Source organism: Chlamydotis macqueenii, chromosome 2, assembly GCF_036417535.1.
Source record: "Chlamydotis macqueenii isolate bChlMac1 chromosome 2, bChlMac1.mat, whole genome shotgun sequence".
Taxonomy (NCBI): Eukaryota; Metazoa; Chordata; class Aves; order Otidiformes; family Otididae; genus Chlamydotis; species Chlamydotis macqueenii.
In genome coordinates this window covers 35329173-35340217 of record NC_141557.1, presented here as the reverse complement: position 1 = coordinate 35340217, position 11045 = coordinate 35329173, and the positions used below count along the sequence as shown (strand labels likewise).

The 11045-nt window shown below is 44.7% G+C and overlaps 1 long non-coding RNA gene across 1 annotated transcript; it reads left to right on the top strand.

The window, feature by feature from the left end:
* Positions 1-3643: 3643 nt before the first annotated feature.
* Positions 3644-10743, top strand: LOC147601629 (uncharacterized). Its single transcript, XR_015257783.1, has 3 exons — positions 3644-3728; positions 5030-5081; positions 7682-10743. It is a non-coding gene; the product is annotated as an uncharacterized LOC147601629 (long non-coding RNA).
* Positions 10744-11045: the final 302 nt, after the last annotated feature.

Here is an 11045-nt window from a genome sequence, read left to right as displayed (position 1 = left end):
ACATTGAGGTGAAACTAGTCCTTAGCATCTTAGTATGTAATAATGCTTTACACCAAGCCTAAAAGCATTATATAGTGTGTTTTCAAATACTCAATGATTAAGCTTGATTCATTTAACCTAGTTGACAATCATAAACACTAAAGATAAAGGAAAAATATGTTTATGTGGCTTTGAAAATCTTTACTTTTTCACCATGCCTGTGAATTATTCCATACGAGGTCTCCCAAACGATATCTTGATAATTAGATCTCCATTTCTTGAAATGTGACATTCTGTTCTGACAGCATCTAAATTATGTTGCTTTCTTTTACTGTTGGAACAACACTTTGTCAAAACAAATCACAGCACGGTATATTCTGCCTCCTGACTTTGATCCCTGTCTTTTCCTACAGAAGAGCCTGGGCTGTGGCTTGTTGGTGTGCTGGTGCTGATCAGCTACCACAGGCATCCAGGGACGTGTTTACCTCTTTCTCATTCCCCAGCTTTGTTGCAAGGAGCTGGCATTCCTCCTGCAGTGGATGGGTCTGGTTCCTCACCTACTTGACCCCTCTCCGCCTTCCTTGGAAAACTCTTTCCGCTTAGCTGTGGACAGCTTTATATTTCATCTGGACTGGCACCTGGTTTGGAGGTCTGGAACTCAGTGTTTATGCTTGTCTCGTCTTTTTTTTAGCACTTCCAAGCCTTTTTACTACCCAGGAATCAAGTGAAGGCTTTAGTACAGGAGATATTTGCTACAAGGTCCAACAAGGAAGGAAAACAATTCTGGATATGCTGCAGTTACTGTCATGAACTTACCCAAGATGTTTTTTGTTATCTAGTCAGCAGGAGTGTTTGGGTTAAGCTACCAGGGCCACTTCATCACAAATCCCTCTGCCAACCTCTGAATCAGACACTCTCTATCAAAACGGGTCAATTAAACTCTTGAGTTGCCTGTTTTGGCTGAACAGCTAGAACTGTTATTTATGAGTTATCGCAGGAAGATTCCAGTGTTATGATCACTGTTATTAACACGAGTTTAAAGGAACAAAGGCTTTGTACTAAAAAGGAAACAGTAAGGAAAAAGCCTTGCACAGTGGTATGTGGGCTGAGTTCCTTACAGCGGTATACATTTCCCTGCTAATTAAAATAGTTAAACTGGGAAACTAGACATTGATGCAATATGTTGCTCCCATTCTGGAAATACATTCACTAAGAGTTAATAAATAATCTATGAATTCTAATCTTTTAAAGTCATTTCAGAAGGATGAAGTCATTTGCTATAATTGTAAATGCAGTACCTCTACCTTCACTGCATTCCAATGTAAAGGTGAGAAACTGATTAGAGGTGCTGGGTTGCTAGAGATAGATGCCTCAATTTAAATGCCACACCGTTTGTTTTTGGCAAATTGAGTCGCTAGAATAATATTTCCTTCTGTTGTAAGGCTTTAGCTCTGGATCTCTAACTGCTTATCCCAGATTTAACTGGGCAAAGGAATTAATTTTCTTCTTACTAAAGCTGCAGGGATTGCCTCAATCAATACAGGCTGCCTAGATAGACCACATTTCCCAACTACACAGCACTAGTTACCTGATGGCAGACCTATAAGAGCGTCACACTCTCATTTTGACATCTGAGGCAAATCTTGCTGCAGAAGCACATTTGAAGCTGCTTTTGATAAACGTAGAGGTGTTCTCCTTTGCTTTGCTTTTAACAAGAGCTGAGTTGACTTGCCTGGAAAATCAAGCTTTCCATGTCCAATTTCAGTCCAATTTCAGACCCTAAACTGAAAGTACATAGCAGGTTGTAAATCTTCCCAAGCAGTGGGGTGACTACTCATGGCTGAATTTGGGTTCCCACCTCCAGACTGCTACCAGACTCAGGGTGGATCACTTAAAACTGGCTTGCGGGTGACTACGTTGTCCAGCAGTTGCAATCAGGACTGCAAAATAGACGCTCTCATCTCTGGTACCCGTGCTTCCATAATCAGGTTTAATTCTCTTGTCGACAGTCAAATTAGCTGACATGGTGCTGTCAGTCAGTGAATAAGCCACATCAAGCTTCAGATTCACTCAGCTCCCATCGGTTGTTTACTTGTGACAAAATGTCACAGTTTGGAGCATGACTTCCCCTCATCCATAGCAAGTAGTGAGTTTTAATTGAAATCGCATCATCAAAGGGCTGCAGTCAAGCACTGCTATGTTTCTTGGTGATCACAAGCCCAAAGGGAATTATTTTAATGAAAGAGAGAGCCCAGGAACTCGCTGGCTGAAGTCCCACCTAAAGAAAAACTTGAAAGTGTAGAAATACTCAGAGCAAAGATCAAACTTCCCTCGCGCCTCCTGAAGCGTAGCAGAAATGTTACTCACTAGAGATCCAGCCCCAGCTAAACCCAGTGCTGCAGAAATGAAAGGCAGGCTGCGCCGCTTTCCGAGGTCATTCAATACCCCAGCATTTTACATGAATATCAATGGCAGCATTGTCCAGTGTATACATTATATAGCGACAGTCAAAAATGGTATATCAATGATAGCATCTTTAATAGCCATAAAAATAAAGTGAGGAAGACAGAGGGTGATAAATAAAGAGCAGCCTGTATTGATCCATCTACATCTAGTTTGTTAGATTTCTTATACAGTTCATGGGAACAAAAATCTGTCAGTCTGTCCTCCTTTGAAATAAACTGCTTTCCATTAACAGGCAGCGGATGATCTCATGGGTTTTAAAGAAACATGCAAGAGGGATCTGCAAAAAAAGGATATGATGAAGATTATTAATACAGCAATAAATTTCATCTGTCTTGCCTCTTGAAACTAGGACAACTGCACTCAGCAATAATAATAATAATAACAGTCTGAAGCTCTTCTGTAGATGCGTAACCTCCCTATGTCACTCACTGTTACAGTAGCTTTAAAAGTGGTGCTTAAGCCCATCTACTAGGAAAATATCACTTGCAATGCTTTAAGTGTGCATTAATCCTGGATCCCACGTGTGGCAGCTTTGCAATGGTCTGGCTGCGTCTGAGGGCTGTCACGTTCACTTGGCAGAAGATAAAGAGAAGCTCTGGAGTCCCTCTGTGATCACCTCATGGAGAGCCTGGACTGCAGCTATCCTGGCCAGCCTGCCATGGGCACAACCTACCATGTATTTCTTCATATCTGGTGAATGATCTATGAAAAACTGATGCTCATACAGCATATGCATATATGGCAGGATGGGAGAAAGGCCAGAGAGGGGAGGAGACACAAAAGCTTTGTGTTATTTATATGAAAGCTGGCAGATTGTGCCAGAGCTACTACTCACCCGGGGTGTCCTTTCACCCTGAGGCAGCACACTCCTCCACCAGTCCGACCATCCTCTGCCTCAGCTGCCAGGGGCTTCCACGTCTTCAGTGGACGCTCTCTTTAGGTATTGCTCAGCTGGAGCGTGCTGGCATATCCCATGAGACCAATACCTCTTCCTACACTCAAGGTTGCACAGAGAGAGGGAGAATGAAAGCACAAATAAAATTACTTTTTGCCTTCTGATTTTTCACTGTGTTCCCTTTTCCAGAAAGAAAACCTTCTTCTCTTTCTTTCAAGGTTCAGGTGTCTCAAAAATTCAGTGCCCTAAGAACTGGAGTAAATCTTTTGCACTTTTTTTTTTTTATGGCCGTATTGGAGAGGAAGAGGCTGCAACCAGAGAAAAGGGATGGAGCCACTATGGAGTTGCTGATGGTGGTGGAACATGTCTCCATGACTGCAAAGGCCAGGTGAGTGACTAAAGCTGAGGCTGAGCCTATAGTCTACTATATATGCTGGTTTTGGCAGATTATTATTAATACCACAGTCTGTTTGGAGGCAAGTACAAAGGGAATATTGGAATATGTGTGTTTGGTGGGCTCTGTGTGCTCTCCAATATAGAAAATATCTTTCCCTTTGAGACCCCAGGTCTTGAGGCTATGATCCCAGAGCGTGTGGGAGGTCTTTCACAGGGCTACTCTTTTCCCTCTACGGAGAGGATACCTGAGCGTTGAGCACATGTCGTTTACCTTCCAGCCGCACACATACTTTTGATGGCGGACAGCAACATTTCTAATAAAGACATGACACTAAGCAAACTGCTCAGAAATACTCCCTATTTTCAATTAATTCGGACTGTCAGACATGTTCATTTCTGCTGGGTTTTGAGCATGATGCGGTTCTAATGCATCCTGTTGCGTTGGGACTTCTCACATGATGTTTGCCCATCTCAGCTTCTGGCTTCCTGCAATATGAACAAACTGATTTATTTTCTTATCAGATTCCCATTTCCTGCCCTTGAGTCACAAGAGGAATAAAGCCCCTGTTATGGACAGAAAGATGTGAAGAGCTTCTAGAAACCCACTGCTGCCACAGTTCACCAACTCCTTAAATTCCAGTACCTTCACTTTATTTTCCCAAGGAAGTGTTGTTGAAGCCACTACTGGTTTAACCTCTTTTCTAAAGAGTGTGAGATGAGCAGAGGAGGGAGCAGCAGCCAGAAGTACCTGTATCACTCTAACAGACTTTTATTGACCACTTTTTACCTTGAAGCTAGTGGTTGTGTGTGGAAGGAGGACAGCAAGGGTGCAAATCATGCCATTTCATTTGTAAGGCATCGCTTCGTATGTATGATGCTCATGTGCTGAAACACATCATCTTCTAAGCAAGGTCCCCTTCTTAATCATCTTATAAGAAAGATGCAGTGACATCCAAACTGCCTGTTGTCCCAGAACCATGCCAACTCATAAACCATGCCGTGGGGCTGATCGAAGGAGAGTTTGTGTCCCACATCAGGAGCAAGCTGACAACCTCATGGGACAGAAAACTTCCTTCCAGTACCTGGGAGCGAGTCAAGATAATGCTATGGAGATACACATTACGCAGTACAGCTCCCATTGCTCCATGCCTTCTCAGCTCCCCTATGTATTTCAGATGCTACTGTACAGGGTATTTTAACATAGCTCCCAGCACAGCTTCAAGGAGGGAGGCAGAGGAGTGTCAAGCAATATTGTTATAAACAAGCCTTTAACTCAGTATCATTGTTTGACAGATTTGCGTTCCTGATCCTGCTTGTTTACACATATGCGGACATACACATGCACGTACGTACACACACTTAAATAACCTCTGTTTTTTAAAGCTCTGTGACTCCCTTTGTCCTTGTAGCCTCTCCTCTAATGTTTATGACCCGTTTTCAAAGGCATGCGCTGGTATCTGATGATCTGTGTCCTTTCAAGTCTGTATGCAGACGTGCAATCTCACTGTCTGGGTAATGCTTCCAACAGACAGCCTTCCAACAGGCTCACTTTCCTCTTCCCTCCTTTGCCCCCTTCCCACGGTAAAAATGACTGATGAAGCCCATTACTTATCTATCAGATAATAGATCTACTTTGACACAGATTCCTTACAAAACTTGCTTTTAGCAAAATTTGCTCTGGACGTTGAGGAGGTGTTGGGCTAAAACATTGCTTTTGTTGGGGGGTTAATTTAGCAATTAAATTCTTTTTCTCTATTGACTTCTTTTGTGGAAAACTGTTCCCCTATGTACAGCAGAATTTAGCTGATCCAGACTTTTCTGATAAAGGAAAAAGGCAGTGTTACAGTAAAAAAAACCCTACCTGTAGCACTCATAGCATCATGACTTGTAGACATGATTAAGATGATACAGAAAAATCCTGACACCCAAACCGGGAAAGGATGGTGCCATGAAAAGGGATTTAGTCACTTTTCGTTAGTTCTAGTGCATTGCCAGTGATGAACGGAGAGAAGCAACTGTGCTTCATAGCTTTGGCCACATTTCAAAGCACTGTGCCGTACTACACCAAACAGAGAACCATTCAAGCCCTGAAAAAAACGCAGACCAACTGCAAGAGGTTCAGTTCGTTCCTGTGCTCAGGGCCATGCTTCTGCCCTGCCCCAGCAGTGCCTGGGATCCATTTGCACATGGTGTTTTGCAGCTGCATCAAACCCTTGCTAGTGCATCCAAACCCAGGAAAACTCAGGTTTGCTGGTTCGTTCATGACGCATTTTTGATGAATGGAAAGATGCTCCTAGATGAAATTCCAGGATTCCAAACCCAGGTCAACATTTCTAACACAAGGAATTTCCAAACCCTGAAAGCCACAACATCTGGAGTTACAGCAGTTGTTGCAGGACCTACTGATCAGACAAACAGCTTCAGCCTGGTATACGAAGAACTCCCATCCATTTTGTCCACTGCATCAGAGCACGGAGCAGAACAGCTGTGAGGGGGCAGTGGGGGGGACGTACTCCAACTTTGCCCTGCCTTGCCCTTCCCTCACACCTCCACAGCACTCCCACTACTCTCGGTGCATTGGCATCTGTGTGGGTGAGCCAGGCTGGACGATGGGTGCACGCATGCTGCTTCCAAGAAAGGACATGTGCCTGCAGCTCTGCTGGGCACTGGCTCTTACAGAGCCTTGCAGGGGCATTTGTTTTTCCTACAGACTGATTTGCCTTTTCCCTGGGGGCTTCAAGGAGTAGCAAGGAAGCGAACGGCAGCAGCTGTTTGGTGTACATCCTTGCGGGGGATATATAGGTTACTGCAGTTTCCAATTTGGCATTTCTCCCAGAAATGGCTCTTGCAGAAATACGTATTCCTGAAATGACCTAAAAATAACCCAGTGTCAACCTGAAGTGTATATAAAGGTGGAAGATAAAGATACAGAAGGTATAAAACACCCCTCGCTGCCTGCATCTGTCCCAGGAGCACCTTTACAGCGGTGTTATTCCAGCCCCAGGCTTCAAGTCATGCCTTAACGCCCCCCCCCCCCCCCACCCCGCCCACCACTACCCTGGGTTTGAAGGACTTCACTTGAAAGCAGAAGAAAGATTGCTGCTGCCTGTGCTGGATTGGGAGGCACCCATGCCTTTGAGGAACATCTTACTTGTGTGTATGAAATTAGATCCTCATGAGATACAGTGTCTCCTGGGAACAGGGAGGCTGAACTGAGGGGGATGGTATGGTTTGTCCCAAATCAGCAGGACCTCTTCCAACACCTCAAGTAGAGGTCGAGTGTGTTGGCAGCACAGCGTGGAGCAGGAGCCAGGGCTCCCTGCTCCCCGTCCAAGGACCACTGCTCTTCAAAACTGTTTTAAAGCACTCAAAGTGAAAAAAAAAACCTAGCTCCTCTCATACGTCATTAGTTTTAATATTACCTGCTATACAGAAATAAAGTTAAATTATCTTCAGCAGGTTTATCTCCATTTTTAACAGCAGTGTCTGAGAGTCAGCAGAGTCCTTCACAAATCCCATATCCAAAATGAATATATTAATATATTGAGAAATTAGCATGAAATGGACAATATGGCAAACTTATTTTGCATCTCCAGACAAAGACAAATGAAAATCAAGAATCTCTGCAGCATCCTGAAAAAAAAAAAGCATCTTATTGAATAAATTACACTTGAAAAGACAGCAGTGTTTTTTTTTAATGGTCAAAGATTGATTCCCAGGACCAGAAGCCTGAACCAGCAAACAAAGTACCTGCTTATGTCCACCCCATCCTGAGAGATCTTCACAGCAGAGCTGAGTAAATAATTCACAGTAGAAAATTTACCCACACAAAAGCTTTCTTTTTCTTTGCTCACTGAATGTCAGTACCTTGATTGTGGCTTCCTCTAATTTATATGTAATTCAAATCTACTTGTCCAATTTGTTATCTTTCTTCTTTCCTAACAGGTCAGATAGACTGTGAAGGGTCTGCTATAAGTATTTCAACCTGCCTGTTCAAAAGAGAGCTGAGTACATCATGAGTGGTATCACACAGGATTGGTTTTTTTTCCTCTGTCTGCAGGAATGCAAATTTTGTGATCAGGGAAAGAGCTTTGGGTGGATAATATAAATTTTATCCTGCTGGAGGGGTTTTCCTTAAAGCTTCAGCCCTGGAAAACTGGTTGTACTGCAGTCTTTACTGTCTGTGTGCAGAGCTGAAATGAAATTTTTTTATTACATTTACTTGAAATAATGGCACCTGCATCCCCAGGCTGGGTTGCCAACGGCACAGTCAAAACCCCATTCAGTCGCCCATGTGCCTGCACTCTAGAAAAATTTCCTGAGAGAGTGGGACTCGCTGTTCTAAGAAGTGTCCCTTTCAAATGTACTAATTGCAGAGCACAGAATGAAGAGAAATGGTCACAGCAGTGGTGGATGAAGAATTTTTTTCCCTCATTAGGCAAGTTTAAGCTTAAGGCTCTGGTACAGCTTTGTCATCTCAGCCCAGTACTTCTGCTATATGGCAGTATTCGAGAATGCAAACTTCAAATGGACTTTCCATGGGCGTTCTTGCAAGCCAGGGTCCATCGCTCTAATGTCTGCAGAAAGCAAACAGAAAAAAACTGGGAAGTCTGGGCAAAGGGAATCAATTTTCAAACTGCCAGTAACACCAGTCCACATAACATAATCCCTATCTTGACCCCTGAATGTGAGAGATTATTAAAAAAAAATTCACTTGTTTGCTAGTATGTGTGTACGAGGGGAAGATATACGTGTATGCTTTGGTTTTGTGTTTGAAATCCCAGTGGTTTCACAGCCTTTTTCCCATGCTTGTGAGCTCTGCCCTATGGGTTGACGGAAACCCTTCTGGAAGGTTGAAGGCATCCAGTTGTGGATAGTCAGAGGTAAAAGCTGCACACAGCTGAAGAATCAGCTTTTTTTTCTCTGAAGTCCCAAATGAAGGGCTCATTTCTTTTGGGCCAACAACTGTGCTCACCCCTCCAGCGGCTGTTGCCTCTGAAACCCACAGGAATATTTTCCTCTTGTTTTGCTCTTCATTTTCACAGGCCTTTGCACTTCTCAGCTTTGGTCTTAGGTGAGAAGAAAGCAGCAAAGGGGGCTGTGCAGAAGGAGGCAAGGCAGAGTCTTAGCAGGAGCCCCATCTCATGACACCCCAAACCTGCCCAGTGCAATGGGATTGCTGAGTGAGCATTCTCACCTGCCACAGTCCTGGCAGCCTCCAGAGCAGCACAGCCTCAATCGCACCCTATTCAAGGCAAGGACATGAAATATTCATGTGTCCACGCATCAGACCCAGCAGGCCATGCTCCCCAAGACCTCAGCAGTGAGACTCCTCCTTGAGCTGTTTTTTCCCCAATGTAAAGCGGAGCCTGCTGCCTCCATCCAGCTGAGTGGCAGGCAGGAGGCTTTTAATGAGCATCTCTCCCCCTTGGCAGTGTTTGTGGAAGAAGACCTCAGCTGGGAAGGAAAGCTGCAGTGTCAGACTGGATTACCCTGAATTATTCTTTGGGTGTCTGAAAAGACATAGCTGCTATTTAGAGAAGCTCATAAACCAACAGTGCATCCAGCATATAAAGGCAGAGGCCCAGAGGAAAAAAAAAAAAAGCACAACATGAAGCTATATTTTAAAATTAATTTCATTTATCCCAATTGCCCCTTCTCTGAACCACTAATAGAACAAACCTTCATGGTAAAAGCTGAGAAGGGACAGGAAGAACCCCAGGCCCTGTGGATAATTCAGGAGTGATACGCTGTGCATGAGAAGTGGTACTGAAAAATGCATGAGAGCTGTTTTGTTAAAAAAATGGACTGTGGATACACTGGCTTCCTTGGAAGAATCAAGAGCAATAAATAGAAAGAAGCAAGGCTGCAAAGAGCCTGAAATCAAGAGCTCTCAAAAACCTGTCTGTGTTAGAAAAGAGGAGGCACTGGAAGTTTTCAGAGAGGAGTCAATGAGCTACGGGGACGTACTTGAAGAGGACCTCACGTTTTGCATGTGGCCAAGGTCAGAACACAGAAGGAGACTGTAGCCACCAACACAAGTGAGGATTTTTGCTGTAGGGCAGAAAGAAATAAAAAGTCAGGTCTAGAAAAGCCATAGCAAGAAGGAGTGCCACGGGCAGCTCCTCTTCCTTGCGATGCCCGGCCCTGAGCCGCCGTAAAGGGGAATGACGGCAGGAAGTCAGCGCAGCAGCCGCTGGGAATGAAGATGTAATGCCAAAGCACAGCCTGCCCAAGATGAGTGCAACATCGGTTTTGTGTGACTGTCATACTCAGACTGGTGTCCAGGAGCCTGAGATTATTATAACAATGACATGGCAGCGGGTTGAATTTCCTCAATGGAAAAGGCAAGTGGGAGAGACCGGGGATGAGTGTGCTCAGCATCAGCTCGAGTGAGCAGTGCTGCTCCCCAGTATAATAAATGCCAGCCTTTGCCCCACTCTGTCTTACTTTTTAATCACAAAAATTATATCACTTGCAACACACAAGGTGACCAAATAGATCCAGGGGCTACACCTGAAACCCAAGGAACACAGGGATTCAACCAGGAAAAAAAAGATTTTGTTTGCAGCTGCGTCTATAAACCAAGATTGAGGACATCATTAAGCACTGGGCACTGTCCGTCTGGGGAAGGGTTTCCTGAGCCTGTAGGTAGGACAGGGAACAGGGTAATTGCCCTTCTGGGGGCCTCAAACACAGGGATGGGGCAGGGGGCAGAGGTAGTAATGAAAATGTAGTACCACACTGCCTGCCTGGTTATTTAGCAGACGTGTGTGTGTGTGCGTGCCTCTGTGCACACCTTTAATTAGCTTAGAGATCAAATGCCTTTGTTAGAGTTGCTGTCTCCTGCTTTTTAAAGGATCCCCTCTGTTGTGCATTTTAGTGGCAAACTTACAAAGGAGCTGGGTAACACCAGGGATGTGCTTGGCACAGATGCCGTTTCCCAGGCTTGGGAGGCAAGGCATCCCCAGGCATCCCCAAGCAGAAGGGAGTCACGAGCCCGAGGGAGCCCCGGCGCATTTCTCTGTCCTCCTCCTGGCAGCCACCAGCCAAAGAAATGCAATTAGGGCCTGTGTCAGTCCAGCGATGCCCAGTTGTCAGAACCTTATGGAAAGCCTCAAGGTGGGGGGCAAGGGTCTCAGCTGGGTAGAAACGATGCCTTAAAACCACCCTGGCTCATGCAGGTTCCAGAGTCACACCGGCCGCTCCAGGACTAAGCTGGGGAGAAGCAGGGACTTTGCACCAAAATAAATGTAGTGCCCTTTGTCATGGCAAAGCAAGATACTCTTTCAAATAAATGAGATTGGTG